We start from the raw sequence: 16,486 nt of genomic DNA, 5'->3' as shown, positions 1-16,486 counted from the left end.
CCACATATGAGATGAAGATGCAGGCTGAACTGTGTGCTGATGCCAACTGGTACAGCACCCCCCACCACCACCACCCCCACTTGCCACTCAGGATTCATCAAGGTATGGCCACCACCAGGGGAATCTTAGCACATCTGAAAGCCTCTGACCACGGCATGGTGGCCTCCTGTGTCACCTTTAGCGATAACCCACAGCACAATGGTTCTTCAGTCAATTTAGGGAGTTCTCTACTCTTTGGCTTCCAAGATGTTCCAAGAAACAGTGGGAGAAACAGTCTACCTGGTCAAGCAAAACTATTGTTCCTAAGAATGACACAATAGCTTACCTTACTTCCCAGGAGACACTAAGACAGAGACTCTCTATTTCGAGTTTCGAGGAAAGAGCAAATAGAATATCATTCTGATATTCAGCTGAATCTGGGCATGATGTACGTATTCACAAGGTATATTTGCATGTGGGCTGAAATGCCTTTTAGGAAAGAAGTCACACTAAGGGAAAGGGGATAAAGCAAACAGGCTTGACCAAAACACAAACATGCTGACATTGTAGATGTACGCTGACATTGTAGGAGCAGACTGATTCTAACAAAAGCATATATTCTATCATTTGGATTTCTTCTAAATTTCTCAAAAGACTCATGTCTGAGATTTAGGGAAAAGAATAACAGTGAGCAAAGTCTGAAGGAGTTTGTTTTACTAAAATGATTGAAAAATCTCAAAGTGCAGAAGTGTGTGAGTTATACATACAAAAATATAAATACATTCAAACAAAGTAACTGTGTATGCTTTAAACACACACACACACACACACACACACACACACACACACACACCCAAGGAAGACGGCTTCCAGGAACACAGCATCTGTGCAGTTCCCTAGAGAAGGCCAGCCCTCAGCAGCAGGGGAACCCACTGGTGCCCCCTACACCACTGGAGAGGAATCTTCCCCAAGGTTTCCAGCAACTGTACTGGCAGACTCGTAAGCCTCAAAGACTTGTTTTAAACACATGTGAATTCCCCCTAAAGACGTATGACCCTAAAAGGGAGATACTTTCAGGGAGGCCAGAGATCCCTCAACAGCGAGGTACTGCTAGAATCAGAGAAATCCAGTTTATTACTACTAACAATGTCCCAAGGCACAACTGGAGAGACCCAAAGGGCACTGAGGCACAAAGTCTTTTTCCAGGATTAATGAAAAGGCTTGCCTGAGGTAAGCGAAACGTGCACAATCAAATGTGAGTTGCTAGATAAATACAGTCTCTTGGAGTGTGTGTGGATTATTTTTAAGGGAGTGGGGGAGGGCAGGAAGACATGATCCACAAATGCAAATTTCCCAGCTGGTATACCTCCAGGAATTTAGTCACCCTTCCTGACTGGTTCTAATCCCAAGCATTTTATAAGTGCTCAGAAATTGTGAAATTGTATTACCCACCTAGAATTAACTTAAGAAGTGGACAGAAATAATATACACTGACAACTAAATATTTCACACCTAGGGAGAAAATAAAATCCAACTAAAAGCTGTGGGAAGCATATACGCTCTCAGAGAAAAACTCACTCAAAATATTTAATTACTCAGTATTTAATGAGTAGTCTTAGGGGCAACCAGGGAATAGTCAGCTGCCCCTAGTGGGCTAGTAACTCAATGGTTTTAAATTAACAAATCAGTCAAAACAGACAAATCATGGAATTGACCTGATAAGATCTGATGAAATAATCAACTTGTTAACAAATTTGCTTTGACATCATTTAAAGACTTTCCTATAGAAATGTGAGTAGGGAAATGGGTTTAATTGAGAACTGACTGCTGATGGGCTGGACCTTCTCAGCCTGTATACTTGGGAGGCAACATGGTCTGGCTAAAACAGTAGGGGCCTCGAAACCAAATAGGCGTAGGTTAGGGTTTCAGCTCCCCAAAGGCATTCTGTGTGGCTTTCGTCAAGCTACTTAACCCCTCTGATCTTTTTGGAGATCTACAAAAGGGAGGTAATAATATTCATGTGTGTTTGAGTTTAAATGAGCTAATGTGTATAAAAAAGTGTCCAGATGAATGCTTGGCTCACATCATCACCACCATCATCATCATCCTTCTTCTCTTAATATCGAACGGCAAATAACAACAACCCATTCTTTTTTCTTTTCTCTTAAATGTGCCAAACTCCCTCAAATAAGACAGACCTAGGCAGATGTACTTTCAACTAAACAGTAATGAATAATTTATCAGTTAAGATCCCAGGAGTAAATAGACAGCACACTCATATTAGGATCCTTCAAGGAGGGTTTGGTAAAGAGACTATTTAAGATGGTGGTAGGGTAGAAGAATCTACAAAGGAGAAGTGAAGTTCTTGGAACAAGCAATAATAGTTTCCACCACCCTCAAAAGGGACAAGGAGAGGGGTGGGTCCCTGATACAGGAGAAGAGAGTCACAAAGTGGGTTGCCTCGGAAAAGGTTATTCTCTGGGACACCACTAGCCTCAGTTGACCCTGAAAGGAAGGAAATAAGGACATGAATATGATCTCATCCTCCTCTGATCTCCTGCTGGGACTCCCCACTGGCCAAATGCAACAGAGCCAGAGGGCAAAGGAAGCTGCTGCTGTCCACCTCACCGGTCAACCTCCTAGGGCAGAAAGTGTCCTAGAGAAGAGTGAGGAGGAGAGCAGAGCAGGAGGGGACATGAGAGACAGGGCACACAAATGGAATCTACAGTCCAGGAAGAGGATCACATTTTTCTGCTCATTTCATCATAAGACAAATATATTTTATCTTTAATCCTCCCAATAACCCTGTGAGGTAGATATCACTAATGCATCATCCCCATTGGACAATGGAAGAAATCAGCTCCAAGAAGTGAAATGCCCAGTAAATAACAAAACCAGGATTCAAACTTGGTTTCTCTGACTCCCATGATTTTGTTTATGCTGCCAGCATGCTATGCTGCCAATACCATGAACCAGTGCGCTTTAATGACCAACAAATGGTAAATTTCTGCAAATAGCTAAGCTGTGCCCAAAGAATTTTAGATTAAAAAAAAAAAAAAAGCTTTCTCTCAGGAAGGGAGTTATCTGAGTTCCTACAAATTCCTCCCTCAGCAAAGATAATGCCATGAGACAGCAGAAACGCTTGCTCCCTCCAGGTGCACTAAACAGAAAACCAGGTGAGAGAACACTCGCACATGCAATTTCATTACTATAGGAGTTTCCACATAAAAGTTAATTAGGGAGAAGGAAGAGTCAGCTCCTGCCGAGGAAACACTCAGAGACAGAATCTGAGCTAGCACACCTGTATAAATTCCTCTGCTTTGATGAAAGGATAAGGGAGTTAAGACAGGTTCTTTCCTAGAGATTAAGGACTTAGAGAGTGGAAAAAGCCCTGAACTGTCCATCAAAAGAAATAAGTTCCACTTTCATCAATGTGTCATATACACATGCTGGGTGGTATTCGGAAAATGCCTTCTCTTTTTTCCTCTATCAGTGGCTTTCTCCTCTGTAAAGAGGAGATAACAGTATCTCCACAACCCATCAGGGGGTTGTTAAGGGGATTGATTAGATAGTGTCTCACAAAGTGGAGCCTGCTTGGAATTCTCTCTCTGGTCCTCCACTCATGTGCGAACTCTGTTCTGTCTCAAAATAAACAATGGTGACACCCTAAATATGAGTGAAAAGGTACTAATTACTTGCAAATGTTAGAGAGACTACTGAATATATTTGATGGAGTTTAGAGGAGTTTTTTTTTTTTATTCCTCACCTCTTTGGTAACTAATATTTTTTCTTCTACAGAGTAAGTAATTTCATGTAGTGACTGGTGAATTATGAAACCACTCAGATGCATTAATTTTAAAAAGTGTATTGGGGATCATGTATGTGCCAGGCATTCTACTAATCTTCAGACAACCACCAAATTTTATAGATTCAGAGAAGGACAGTTTGAATGCAGATGCCTATGAATGATCAAAAGGTAATCAGTTAAGTTTGTCTCCAACTTAGTCTCCTCAACACCTCAGCAAGATCTATTTTTCTGGGACTATATAAATTAAACATCAAAATGAAATCAGGATAGAAAGTCTCTTTCCTGGATTAAATTCTAATCCAAAAAGAAAAATAAGTAGATATGGCATTCTTTAAAAAAAAAAAAAAAAAAAGAATTCTGATCACTGTAAAAGATAACCCAAAGTACAATAAAAACAGACTCAATTTCTCAAGGATCATCCACCAAAATATGTACAAGCAAGAAACTGGGAAGCACAAATTCAAGAATTAAATACTCAAAAAGTTAAAAGAAGCTTACAAGTAAAAAGCAGATTTTTCAGAGAGAAGTTTGACCTAATCCCATAGGCTCCTAAGTGCCCACTAATTTTACCCTGTCTGCACAGAAGATAGGTAACATGCATACTCGCCCCAGTGTCCTTTGGCTAAATCTGCACAAAGACAAAGAAATAAAGTCCCTTATAGTTCCTCATACCTTCTAAAGATATAAATTAACAGAAAGGACTGCTTCTTGGAATAGATCTGAGGGTGACCACAGAGTCTGCCTTCTATTTATACCCTGCCTCTTTTCTCCAACGTGCCCTGTGAAAGCTGTCCCTTACTGAGCTCTGGCTAGAAATTATATAATCTGATATCTACAATGAGCTCATGGTACAAATGAGGAAACTGAGGTACAGGAAGGTAAGTAATTTGCTTAAAGTCACAGGACTACCTGGAACAACACAGGAATGTTGCCTTATGCACTGATTTTCCTAAAACTCACTCCACAAGGCAACTCAGAGGCATCTTTCAGAGTGCTCAATAGAGTTCAACAGCTTAGCTCTGACGGAAGTTGTACAATCTGTTGGTAACACAAGGATGGCCCTGTAGAGTTAGGTTGTAGGTCAGGCTTTTCAGGCACCATTCAGCTACCTCACAGAAGCCAGGGTGATGGGTCTCAACCAGAGGGGTCAGGTGACCTGTGACGTACACATTTAATATGATCTCATCTCACACTCTATGTTCCAACACCAACCCACAAACCCTCCACCCTAGTCTGAATGGTTTAATCCTTCCAGCAACTGGGACACGTTCATTTCCCCTCCTAGCCCTTAACTCTTCTATTCTTCAAAGTCCAGCAGGTCCTTCTTTCTAATGACAACTGACATTGCAATTCACCTAGCTTTCTACTTTTTCTGAATTCCAATAATAAAGGCTACATTGTGCCATGTTATCATCTGCTATCTTGCTTGGTTCCCTAATTGTTTTATGGGTTTAATCTTTCCTTCCACAACTGTGACTTGAGTAAGGCACATTTTAAGGCCTTTTCCATACTGCAAGTTTTATAATTATAAAATACAGACTACTAAGGTTGAAAGCAATTCATTATCATTCTTTTGCCTTCTCCCCAAGGCTTAGCATAACACTGAACCCCTAGAAACCACTCAATAAAATATATTAAAAATAGAAGTATAAGTCCATTAAAAATCATTTTAATAGGTGGTATAAAATTTGAAATAAGATTTTATCAAAATGTGGAAAATACTCATTTTTAATATTCATCAAAGAAATGAAAATTAAAATCCCAAGATTTCTGTTGTATTGCCTACAAATTAACAAAGTTAAGGGTTTGGTTTTTTTTAAATAAAATACTTAAGGGGTGCCTGGGTGCTCAGTCAGTTGAGTATCCGACTCTTGATTTCAGCTCAGGTCATGATCTCATGGTTCATGAGTTCGAGCCCTGTGTTGGGCCCTGTGCTAAAAATGTGGAGCCTGCTTGGGATTCTCTCTCTCTGGTCCTCCCCCACTCATGTGCGCACTCTGTTCTGTCTCAAAATAAACATTTAAAAAATTAAAAAATTCTTGATAATGCTGTACAATATGATGAACTATGCATTTCATATATTGCTTATAAGCTTTCTTTAGAAAGAAATTTGATTAATTACCAGAAGTTATAATGGTGCTATATATTTTTACATAGTAATTCAGAAAAGCAACCCGAAATATGGCAAGTGCTTTATATGCAAATGTGTTCCCAACAATGGTACTTACAGTAATGAAAATTTAAAAACAATTTAGATGTCAAGAGTAAGGGAATAGCTAAATAAAATATGAGAAACCTCATAATATACTATATAATTAAAAATATGTATAGTACAAGATATTTTTAATTACATGGAAAAATGTTTTTTCTGCTATAATGTTAAACGACATAAGCAGGATTAAAGTTGCAGATATAGCATATTTTTATAAAAAGTTATACACAGAGAAAAGACTGGAAAGAAATATAGGAAAATATTAGTGGCAGTATTTAGGTTTTAGTATCATAGATGTTTCTACCTTTCTTTCTATATCCCTCAGCTTCTTAAATTTTCAACATTTGGGAAAAATTAACACTTAAAAGTCAAGTTAAAAGAAAGTACTTGAGTGAGCTTGGAACAGGTCATTGATCCTCTCTTCCTACTTCAAAGCATCCTTTAAGTGGTAAGCTTTTGTTGGTGTAATTGTTAGGAGTTTAGTGCACTGCATGTCCATTAATTTGAGCATTTGTTTTTGTATGCCTAACTATGCTCTTTTATGCAACATGCTAGACGTGGCCTTTTGGGAATCTATAAACTGGGAAGAAGCTTAGTTGGAAAGGGATAGCCAATATTAAGTTCTCGCTCACTGGCTCTGCTATTTCTTCTTCCATTTGGGTGTCAGTTGATCTCTTTTCTTTTGGCCTCAGTCATGGTGACTATCACACACACACACACACACACACACACACACACACCCCTCTTCAGGCTCTGCTTCTCCTAGAAAATCAGTTACTGAGGTTCCCCATATGCTAGTTTCCAATAATACAAAACAACATACGGAACTCAGACAAATGCAAATTAGGAATCCACAAACAAGAGATTTGGGTTTTGTAGGACTGACAAGAGCTCAAGCCACAAAACATTTTCATTTGCATTATAAATTGGGGAAAAAAGCATGGGTGAGGAAATGCTTGTCACTATTTGCAATAAAAATATTCATAAAGTAATAAATGAATGGTTGAACTCTTTACCTCAGATGAGCTTCAAGAATCTTACCTTTTGAATGATTTAAAGCTTCTTCCTAATGTCTTCCTAAACATTCTATCAAACACTCCATCTCAGCTTCCTGTCTAACCTCATCTCACCTTCACTTACCTCTTTGAAAGGATGAGGTGTTTCTTCTCTCATGTGGAGCTGTGTCTTCTATCTACTCTCTACCTTCCATCCCCCTTTCTGCTCTAGCTGCCTTCTTCTCTCAAACTCTAAATATTCTCTTGAGTCTCTTCCTCTCGTTAAAAAATAATCTTCCTTAACCCTATATTCCCTCCCTTCCAAATGTTATTCTTTCTCTCCATAATCAGATGATTTGAAAGAATGTCTATTAAAGTCACTTTCTCCACCTCTTTACTCCTACTTCCACCTCTCACACCACTATATCCTAGTTTTACTCCTTCTACTCTTTAAATTCCTTCTCTAAAGATTCTAGACCACCATACTGCCAAATATAATAAACACTTTCCAAATTCTCTGACTAGAGCTCCCTACTCTAAAATTGTCCCTTGTTCATTCTAGAAACTCTCTCTTCTGTCTTTTGTGATTTCACTCTCTGCTGGCTGATTGCTTGACCTCTTACTACTTCATGGAGTCTTTTTTTTTTTGTCCACCCCTTAAACATGGGTGATACCACTGCTCTTAGTCTTTATCAGTCTTCCTAAACAAGAATGTGTATCAAAATTAGCCAAGGAATTCCATAAAATGCAGATTCCTGACCCTCCACTAATGAATCAGATCCTCCAGGATGTGGAGGAATCCACTTTTTTTCAAGTTTATTTATTTAGTGTGTGTGTGTGCACACATGTGTGTGTGTGTGTGTGTGTGTGTGTGAGAGAGAGAGAGAGAGAGAGAGAGAGAGAGAGAGAGATATTAAGTGAGGTGGGAGCAGAGAGAGAAGGAGAGAGAGAATCCCAAGCAGACTCCACACTGCGAGTGCAGAGCCCCATTGCAAGGCTCCAACTCATGAACCACGAGATCATGACCTGAGCTGAAATCAAGAGTTGTACACCTAACTGACTGAGCCGCCCAGGTCCCCCTGGAGGAATCTGCTTTTGAACCAATTCTCCATATGATACTCAGGAAGCTTTTAGAGCACCTGATGGTTGATTAGCACTTGGGCATTTCTGGTCTACATAATACACCTGGGCAATCTATTATTTTTCATTGTTTAGCCCTATGTATGCTAGCAACTTATATGTATGTTAATCATATAAATACATACATATGTATGACTTTTCCTGAGCTTCAAATCTGTTCATCTCAACAACATTCCTTAGAAGATCCATAAGTATCTCAAATACGTGTCCATATATGAACTCAGCCATTTTTCTTTCTTCAAACTCAAATATGTTCTTCTTCTCCCTCCCCCCCGCTCCCTCTCTCTCTCATTTAATGGTACCACCATCCACCCAGGCCCTCAAGACAAACTCCTGACCTCTTCCCTGATCGCAAATACTCAATCAGTGATCACACCCTACTAGCATACCTGGCAAACATTCCTCAGCTCTATCTTGCAGGTCTAGGACCACCAGGGTCTTTCCAAATTTTTATCTACACCATTTCTGTAGGTACCTGCTAATAGGTCTCCTTGACATCAACACTGCCTACTTGTCCCTCCACACATTATGTTTCACTCACTTGTTATACTGAACCATTTGTAGCTGCCCACATGCTCCATGCTGTCTCCCACTTCCATGTCCGTGTTGTCCATTTTTCCCCTTCCTCTTTCCCATATCCACTTTCTTCCATCTTTACTTGGCTACTACTGCTTCAAGTTTCAGTTAAAGTGTTAAGTCCCCCTTAAAGAGTTTCCTGATTCGCCAACATCCCCAGCCCCACCCTCATTGCCAGCCTGAACCAATGCCACTGATCTCTCCTTCCATTAATGCCTCCTGGATGCCCTCAATAGTATATTCGCCAAATTATACTGAAATGATCTCTGTTTCTGATCTCTGTCTCACTGCCACTCACTGCCACCCTGGACTCCAAGACTCTTGAAGGCAGAAAACATTTCATGTTTGTGTAGACAATCACAACTGAACATATGCTCAATATATTTTTTTACTGAATTGTACTGAATTGAACGGCTTCCCTTGACTAGAATTACAAGAAGCAATGCACATTTTGTCTCTAGACTAGGAACAATCAAATATTTTCTTTTGTAGTTTATACCCATACAAAACCATCATCCTATTCCCTTCTCCTCCCACAATATGTTAACAGTAGTCCCTCTTACTCATTCACCAGGCATTTACTAGGCACCTGAGGTATGCAATGCACTGTGCCAGGGTCGAGGGCTACAAAGATAAACATGATAAAATGTCTCTCCACAAGGAGCTCACAGACTAGTGGGGGAGAGAGAGAGATAGTACAATTCACTAAGTGCTCTAATGGAGGCTCAGAATAGCTGGTGTGGGACCCAGAAGAGGCAGAAAGTGATTCATACACCTAATGGCTTCAAAGTCTGTTCTGAGTTATTCTGCTGTTACGAACACTTTGCTTTAAGTTATTCAAATGCCATTTCATAGACTGATATTTTTCCCCAAGTAGAGGGAAAGCAACACTACAATAGGGACTGGTAGTACCTTTCATCTCTTTTGTACAACTTGTCAGATCTCTGTCCCTAAAGACAGGTGGCTATAGAATTCTACACCCAGAAACTGTTGTGCAAATGCCTGTTGAATGAACACGTGCAGGTGATAACCCTTACATAAGAGAACAGAAGCCACTTTTAACTTCAGCATAAATTTATGATAAAATAATCAACATTTTGGAAGATAGAGTACATCATGTGGCTCCCAAGGTAACCCAATTCTTCACTTCCAAGGGTATGGATATGTGAAAATTTCAACACTCGCCTTATTTCAAAATAGTCCAGCTGAGTCATTTAGCAGCAAATAAATTACATTTCTTTTTGGATTCCATGCTTTGTGGCCTTTCCCACCACCACCCCCCCCCCCACCTGAAATAATTGCAGCTCTCTAAAACACAAGTTTTCACCCTAAATAAAGGGCCAGGGACTTTGCAATTCATCTCTCACAAATGTTGAGTTTGTTACTTGAGCATACCTTGCTCTGATTTGAGCTCCCTGCTGTAGTGAGGAAAGTTACAACAGAAGCGTCTTTTTAACAACTTTCCTAACTGTATCCCTCCCACTCCCTCATTAGGGTGCTCTTCCAGGCCCGGGCAGTGGGAGGTGACTAGAGTAGTTTTGTTGTGTGAATCATAGGACAGCATAGTGCATAGTCTGCTGGCCTGAGGCCAAGAAAGAAGGACCATTTGGGATGTGTCATCGCCAGCTAAGTTATAACAGATCCATTGAGAGCCTCAGGACAAAAACCCTTGAGTCATCAAGAGGGAAAACAAAATGATGGTAAGACAATCCCCACAAAATCTCCAGTTTTAACTAGTCACTATCTACAAAGGATGGAGTTCACTGAAGCATTGAAGCTTTTTTCGTTTTCAATATTTTCTTTCCCACATCAGATTAAAATAAAAGCCTACCACCATCTGAGTGCTTCTAAATTTGAGAAATATTTGAGTAATATTGTCATTGAAGGCTGTGGGATATATGCATAGACAGGGAGTCTACAAATCATGCCTTACAAATCACAGTCGGTACTTTCCATAATGAGATGAGCTCAGTTGTAAAAGATAAACTATTCCATCCCACTGGTTAAAACAAGAAAAACATTATATAGATGATGGATCAATTGGTGATAGGTAGGTAGGTAGTTGGGTAGGTAGATAGGTAAGAAAGACAAAGAGAGAGGGAGCTGAGAGGTGACGAAGAGGAGGAGGAAAAGGGAGAGAGATCCAACTCATAGATCCTGGATTCTATTATGTATATGATTTTCTCCATCTGAGCTGCAGAAGCAAAACTATCATCTCTAAAGAAATATAAGCCAGATATTTGCAGAACTTCCTTTTTAAACTAACCCACCCATTTTTACGTTAGCTGACTCCACTTATCAATTAGCAATGAATCCTACTTCTTATTTTTCTACAAAATCTACATGGTGAATAGCTCCCTTGAGCAAAATTACAACATCCCTATTTTAATAAGTTACTAGGGACCTAGTAATACTACTATTTTAGATTACGTGGTATACAATGAGAATTTGAAAAAAAATAAACCAAAGATAAAAAGACACGGGAAAAATGGACAGAGCCTCATGCAGAGCTTACTTAAGGCAGGTGATGAAAGCTTTTCTAATGAGACTTCAAAGGAACAACTTTTATCCTGACACCAAGTAACTCAGTACCCTCAGGCTATCATTTCTCCCTGATTAACAATTGCTACTGAAGGAGTCATACCCTGAAGGCTACACAAACAGCAGAAAAACAAGGCAGAAAATGAAAAAGTTCATTGTTAATTGAAAGAAACATAAACAAGGAAATTAACAAAACCAAGAAACCAAAGACTGGAAATAAAACCCAAACTTCTCAGTTCTCCACCTCTTAGACAGGGACAACCCACTTAGCATGCTTCAAGGGAATGAGCCCACTGTGGAACTGTCATTAACACAAACACAGTGAAAACTGTACATGCCCCTAAGTTTCAGTGGGAGCCAAGGAACAAGTTTTTAATCAAAGGTAAAATGCTCTTGTCCTTTTATGTTAAAATTAAAACAACAGCAGAAGAGAAACTGGACAAAGAATTTGAATTTTTTTTTTCTGCTCAAGAATTTTATTATTTTACCATTTCATGATGGGTGTTAATGGTAACAGGCAACAATGTCAAGATCTATTAAGGCAGAAATTATAATACCCTTCTGCCAGGGGACAGTCATTTTCAACATACTCTTTCTCTTTGCTATTTGCATATTCATATATATGGGAGACAGAATCAAGTCAACCCCTCAGTAGGGTTCCTTTTTCTTCTGTTTTCATTCCTGAGGAGGTCTTTAGTGCATTGCATTCCAAAAGAAGAGATTTTAAGATACCATCTGAAGTAGAAGAATTTACATTATAAATGTTTATTCAGAGAAGAAAAGGAAAGGAACAGAATAAATTGGTGGGATGTCAGGAATTTTGGAATTTCCTGATTTCGTGACCTTGAGGAGTAATGTAACGCTTTTGAATGTCAAGTTCGTGGTCAATATATATGGAGCTACTGAAACCAATACTGCAAGGCCGCTGTGTAGACTAAATGAGAAACTGGGGTCAGCACATACTAAGCATCACACCTGCATGAAAGGAGGTGTTTCCTAAACACTAACTTCATTTCACTTTGTTTAGCCTCTACTTGAGTAAGCAAAGATTGGTTTTATTAGGAAACTCAGATTTTACTAATGTTGCAAAACTCTTTCATTAACAATAGACTTTTTTTTTCCCAGGAGTATTATTCTGCAGTTACCCTGGAACAGATTAAGGACCCTGTCCTAATTCTCAGGACACTCAAATGTAGTGCAAGATTTAATCTTTACTTTCTGTGTCCAAGCCTAAGTTCTTCCACAGCCCTTTCTAAGGTCAAACGGACATTTCAAATCTTACTTTCAGAGGTTTTAAATCCCTTTCACTCTGATACCTTCTTCTTCAGTACTCGTTGAATGAGCTTTAAAATGAACTCCATCACTCTGCCACAAGAAGTTAATTGTAAAACCCACTCTCAACTGCAAGCACTGAGCAGCTCTCAAGTTTCTCAACAAACCTGAAAGCCCCTGAGTGTACTGAAAGGACAAGCAGAGGACCCTAACTCACAGAAGAGAACACACCTCTGTTGAGCATGATCCCCATGATTACCCAGTAGCTGCTCAGAGCTTAGTTGCTCTAATTGGAGCCTGTGCTGAATCACTGCCATTCATGTAAGTACCCATCTGGCACCTTAAATTAGATTTTGTTCCCTTTTCATTTATAATGGTGATGAGTGATGGAAGTACCTAACAGCAAAACCCCTAAAAGATTATTTTGCTAATAGATGAATTTCTCAGTGGAAATGGAAATGGCAGTTTCTTTTCTAAGGATCTGGCTATCTTTTATCACCCAATGGTTTATTAGCTCAATTTTTCAAAAGGACAATACTACTTGGGACGCTGGAGTTTTTATCTTTAAAAATCTCTTTAATTCACTGAAGAAGTAATATAAGGTAAAACATATAATTTGCAAAATAAAATCAAATTTAATGTCTGAAATCTAAGTAGCCAAGGACAACAAATTTGTAGTAAAAAAGGTATTTAAGTTTCCAGCTCATCTAAAACCTTGTCATCCGAAAATAATATCACGCCATACCATACTGTGCCACAAAGATATTGTTATTAATCATTTTATTCTCAAATATTATTTGGTAAAGAGCCGGTTAGACCACAACAATAGCTAGAATTCTCAATATTTTGGGGTGACACCAGTTTATCACTTATATTTAATATAAATCACTATATTATAGTATCTCAGAACCTTAAAATATTACTATTGATAATAATTATTATTTTTATAATTTATTTTTGCCTATTCAGCTTTTAAGGACCAAGACTATCCTGGCTCTGTTACTTATTATGTGACTTTGAGCAATTTACCTGACCTCTTTTTCTAACTTAGTTTTTTTTTTATTTGTAAACTAGAACTACAATATCCTGATTCATACCCCTGTTGGAAGGAATACAAAATTCATAGAGATAAAGTGCTGGAAACTGTGATAGCACACAGCAAGCACTCATTAAATATGAGGCATCATCATCCTATTTCTTTCTTAGTATCGAGAAATTATAATTTGTTTACAGTGAATGCACAGTAAATATATAATGGAGACCACTGTTTTGAAAATAATAATCCAATATATTTTTATTGCTTCTAAATCATGTTGCTCTGAAGATATCCCACACTCATTAAATCACTTACTTTAGCCTGATGAGGGAGAAGAGAAATTATTAAAACACCAGGTATGCTGAGGGAAAAACTAATCCATTTTAAATTCCAGAAGGGGCATACCCCCACCACTGAATTTCCTCACATCAACATAGGGCAGAAATACTGTTTTAGGCAGATGGGAGTCTAGGATACCACCCAGAAGACTCCCTGATGGGCCAAGTGACGCTAAAGGTAACCTACAACTCCTATATGCCCCTAGTAGGAAAGGGGGTGGCTGACAGTGCTGGCTGGAGAGCAGGACTGTGATGGTTAAGAAAAGGTGCAGTGACACTAAAGAAGATAGTTGTCAGGAGGATTTCCCTAACTGGGGATGAAATAAGAATCCCAGCCAGATTTAAGGAAAACCACAGCTCCAGCAAGGGTTGGGTTTCTCCTCAGTGGGCAAAGAGACCTGTGTCCCCTAAAAGCAATTCTTGTTCTTTGCTCATGAAAGAGGACAGAACAGGAGCATTAAACCAGTTTTAGGGAGGCCAGAGGGACATGGACTATATCATTGCAGAGATGAGTGATACCAAAACACTCAACTGGAAAACAGCATATGAACCAAAGCTCCCTTTCCCCAATGCTATGAGGACAATAATAATTTCATTATTATAATCACAAACATGTACCAGGCATTTACTGTGTGCCAGGCAATGTTTGAATCACTTAAAATATATTACTCATTCAATTCCCACAAAATTCTATAAAATTACTACCATTTTGATGCCTAATTTGTAGATGGAGAAACAAAAAAAAAGGGGGAGACACAAAAAGTTATTTAACAGTCCAAGATGCCATGGCTAGTAACCTGTGAATTCAGATAACCTGTTTCCTCCTGCACCCAAAAACCATTTTGTTTTTTAGGTAAGGGGCAAGAACTAATTGAAAAGGAGAAACACAATCTTGATCTAGAGCTAAACTTTGAACTGAATACTTACCCAACAGAAACCATTCTAATGCCTAAAAGAACTAAAATTAAGGGGTTTTTTTTTTCACCTTTATCAGTGGGAAAAGTACTCCTAGAGATAGAAGACTGATTATAGGAAATAAGCCACAGTGTTTCTATATCTAAATTATACTGAGTTGGGGCACTTGGGTGACTCAGTTGGTTGAGCATTGGACTGTTGATTTGGGTTCAGGTGATGATCCAAAAGTCATAGGATCAAGCCCTGCAGAGGGCTTCACTCTGAGCATAGAGCCTGCTAAACATTCTCTCTCTCTCTTTCCCTTTGCCTCTCTCTCTAAAATTAAAGACAAAACAAAACAAAACAAAAAAAAGTAGTGAGTCAATAGTGACCCTATAATAAATGTTAGTCAATATAAGTACACCAAACTTCCAATATAAAGTGGAAATTTCACTCCATTTATTTCATTCACTTTGCTCCCAAATTCACTTTGAAGCAATCATAGGAGTGCAGCAAAAGAAAAATCAAGGAAGGGTGCCATCAATTTAGGGAATTTCTGTAAAACAGTCCACAGAATCCAGACTGTCCACTAGTCTATACACTCTGGAATGTGAGACAAGTTTAATAAGAAGAAATCTATTGATAAAATTTGTCATATCAATAGATCAATGAAGAATCCTCTCTCACAATGTGAAAAAAGTCAACAGTGAGTTCTGATTTTCAAGCTTTAATAAAAGAGGAATATATGGCATACCTTCCTTAAATAGCCTATGTATTGCTTAGTGGCGAAAGAGTGCAGACATGCCCATGAAAGTCAGGAGCAGGAGAAGGACACCCACAACCATCACCCATAGTTAACAACATGTTTCAAGTGCTAGGTGATAAATACAACAAAAGAGTCATACATATTGAAAACGAGGAGGCAAATCTATAATTATGTTAAAGAAATTAGAAATTAAAAATACATGTTTAGTAAGGTGATTGATTACAAATCAATATTTTCCTAGACCCAAACCATTGGAAATGTCATAGTTACCAAAAAACCCTCGAAAACAATAAGTATGAAGATTTGGGGGTTTTGTTTGTTTATAAAAGTAGAGGGGATATATGAAAAAAAATACTACTTTACGGAAGAGGATAAAAGGAGGCAAGAAAAGAAATAACAGGTTTCTGACGAGGAAAGAACTGCAGTTCCAATCATCTACAGTTCTGATTGAAATAACATTTTCCTATTTATTTCCACTTAGATTTTTTATTATAGAAACATTCACAAATGCACAAAGGCAGAGAAGATAGCGGACCCCAGGTACAGATCATACAGCAAACAGTATCAATGTTTTTCCCATACTCCTTCTTCTACCCTCAACATGCACTCCTCCCAATCTCCCTGCTTGCATCATTTAAAACATCATATAAATAAACATATACATTTATCTAGAAAATTTCTGAAAAACAGTAATAATGAAGGAAGAATTTCTAAGATAATTAAAATAATTTATTCTGGCATAAGAGTAGAAGAAAACTCACTGGAACTGAATAAAAATACCAAAGAGACACAACTATAATAAGAATTTGATATTTGATAAAGGTAACAATGTAAATGTTTAGAGCATGGGTTAATAAGTCCTTATATTGGGGCAACTTGATAATCACTTGGAAACAAAGCCTAATACATAACCTTCATATCGTAACAAT

The 16,486-nt window shown here is 38.4% G+C and overlaps 1 long non-coding RNA gene across 1 annotated transcript in view; it reads right to left on the bottom strand.

Annotated features, from left to right (window-relative positions):
- Window positions 1-16,486, bottom strand: part of LOC144616886 (uncharacterized) — a 482,774-nt gene that overhangs the window by 163,918 nt on the left and 302,370 nt on the right. The window lies entirely within an intron of this gene.

This window comes from Panthera onca, chromosome A1 (genome assembly GCF_046562875.1).
Source record: "Panthera onca isolate mPanOnc1 chromosome A1, mPanOnc1 haplotype 2, whole genome shotgun sequence".
Classification (NCBI taxonomy): Eukaryota; Metazoa; Chordata; class Mammalia; order Carnivora; family Felidae; genus Panthera; species Panthera onca.
This window is presented reverse-complemented; position numbering and strand designations above follow the sequence as displayed.